The 2,873-nt window shown below is 34.0% G+C and overlaps 1 pseudogene; it reads right to left on the minus strand.

The window, feature by feature from the left end:
- Window positions 1–379: 379 nt before the first annotated feature.
- LOC115981098 lies at window positions 380–1,672 on the minus strand (annotated as a pseudogene).
- Between the last annotated feature and the right edge of the window lie 1,201 nt (window positions 1,673–2,873).

Below are 2,873 nucleotides of genomic sequence, written 5' to 3' on the forward strand. Positions count from 1 at the left end.
TATAGAAAAATTAGATGTTGCTTGTAGAACGGAATATCCTCGTCTATAAATATAAGAAAATACTTTCACATAAATTTATTGTCTTAGACACCCAAAATATATTGAGCTGACCTTGTACTAAGTCCACACAACAAATTTTTCCAAATGCCCTAATCTTTCACAATAATATAATTAACATTGATGGAATTCATGTGTCACACTTGAAATAAATTTGAAAAGGTATCACACATTGACATAAATGTGAAAACTGGAGAAACATTTTTTCACTCAAACCAAACAAAGTTTTAAACTGAAATTCAGTAAAAAAATTTATTAAAAAAAAAAAAAAAAAAACCACACACACACAACAAACAAACAGAACTAGTATAGCCGTTTTTGCCTAGCCGAGTACGAAGTTCTTTGGTGAAACAAAGGCAAGGAGCTCGTTGTCGGTTTCGAATTTAGCCATGTCTTCCGCTTTCAGGTTAATCCATACCTCAATTCCATCTCCTGATTTTGTGTCAATAAAGGTAATTAAATTCTTGAACGTGAATTTTGCTGAGGTAACCCATGCAGCTTGCCCCACCCAAAATCAACCTCATATAGAGGAAACCTGCAAGTTGGTGAAGGAAAGCGTAACCAGCTCCCCTTTTACGAAGTTAGAGATGTTCTCTTTCATATATTTTAAGTACACATCACCTTGTTGGAGCATTTTCACAAAATCTCCATCAATTTTCTGTATCGCTTCTCTCATTGGTTTGATAATGCCATGAAAGCTCTCTTCAGTGTCCCTGGATGGTACTGACATAGCGAAACGGGTAATATTACCAAAGTAATCAAATGAAAGAGGAGGGTCAGTCCTGGTACGTAGGTTCAGAGCATGAACAATTTTGTAGATCTTATTTGGATCTGGTTTTGATTGAGTAGAAGCCATGAAGCGGCTCCATATGAAAGCAGATAAGGCCTCAACGCGAGTCGGACGTGGGTATTCAATGCTCTTGTCATCAGAACTGTATTTTTCTCTAATGGAACCTATAGCAGATGCATCGAAGACAAACCTCTTGGTCACAATATTATCCTTTGTGATCCCAATATTCATATTTAAGCCAGATAATTCTTGTGGTGGGAATAGCGTGGCGGAATCCATTGGAGGAGTAACTATGTTGCCATGACCACGAGCAATAGCAGCCCAACTGTTGAGAAACAAGATGAAAGATAAAGCATCTATAATTCTGTGGGACATGAGAACTCCAATCACAAGCCCACCACAGTTGAAGAAGGTGACCTGCACTGCTGCGGGTAACTCATTGACTTCGTCCAATTCATATGGTAGAAACTTGTTGAGCTCACCTGGAATTGGATCCTCAAGAAATTCAGAAAGTTTGCAATTTGCCTTTGCTTCAACGTAGTGGGCACCCTCATCGTTGCAATCTACATAAAGATTGTCCTTAACTCGTCCTGCTAGCACGTAAAATCAGGTTAAGGCATCCGATAAAGATTTCTTAATCCGGTCACTTTGTTCTATATTGGTGAGATTAGTATCGCTGTATTTCGGATAGAAATGAACAAGAGGCATCAATACGAGAGGTTGAAGTTGATCGAGGAAGGAAAGCTGGTAGTGGTGGAGATGTGGAGGGGTTGGAAATGAGGGTTTGACAGTGTCCTGTGAGATAGCTTCGACTTCAAGCTTCATTGTTGTAGTAAAAATTATGGCTCAAGGTGATCAACAAAGTGGAAATGGTTAATCTGGTTCCGAAATGGTTGTTGGAATATGATGATGTAAAGCCACAATGGCTAGCAGCCTCTATATATAGAGCAAGGCTTATTATATAAAATTCGACCTATTTCGTTGTCATTATTCATTCAACGTATTTTCTTGTATCCATATGAACACATGCCACTAGTTGGATTTATTAATGTAATTCGTAGCTGGGTGACACTTCCAATTTAATGATTATATATAATTTATGATGCTAGATTTCCGTTTGAAGCAATAAAGAAGATTAATTTGTTAATGGCGTTTTGGTCAACATATTATTGAATTCTCTGCATATTACTTGATATCGGAGTTATTCTATGGATTGATAATTAATATATATATATATATATAGAGAGAGAGAGAGAGAGAGAGAGAGAGAGAGAGAGAGAGAGAGAGAGAGAGAGAGAGAGAGAGAGAGAGAGAGAGAGAGAGAGGTTGGGTTAAAATTACACATCGTGTAACTTTAAGTAATATTACATCACTCAATATTTTTTAATTAGATATGAATATTGACAAATCCATCATTAAATTACATTATTTTCATATTTTTCCCAAGCTTGCAAAATTTCAAGGTGATTAAAGATTAATAACTATGTCATTAATCAATTGTTAAAATTCAAGTTTTTATAATTTAAAATAATGCATAAAAGATGAGTTTATGGATCAAATCAGTGGCGGCTCCCAGATTTTTTTCTAAGGGGGTCAATAAGAAGATACATATTGGGTAAAATATGAATCTTACGATTTACGCGATTTTCTTATTACAAATTTGTCTATAATACATACTAGTAGTTGAATAAAAAATAAATTACAGGTTTAATTGACATATTTTTTTCTTAATATAATGAACATGTTAATTATTTTAAGTAAATTTTAATTATTACTACTAAAAATACTTTTAGTTATTAGTTTAGGACAACTATATGTTCACATTGTACTATCAATACAAGATTTACATTGCAGACAATTATACTGTACATGTTTGTTTAGAATCAATGTAAGATTTACATTATAGATAATAATACTATACACATTTGCAAAAAATATACAATATTGTACACATTTGTTTAGAAACAATATAAATATACAAGGTAAACTATGTATTTTCTATTAGTTAATTTCAAATTTGTTAAGA

Source organism: Quercus lobata, chromosome 3 (assembly GCF_001633185.2).
Source record: "Quercus lobata isolate SW786 chromosome 3, ValleyOak3.0 Primary Assembly, whole genome shotgun sequence".
NCBI classification, from domain to species: Eukaryota; Viridiplantae; Streptophyta; class Magnoliopsida; order Fagales; family Fagaceae; genus Quercus; species Quercus lobata.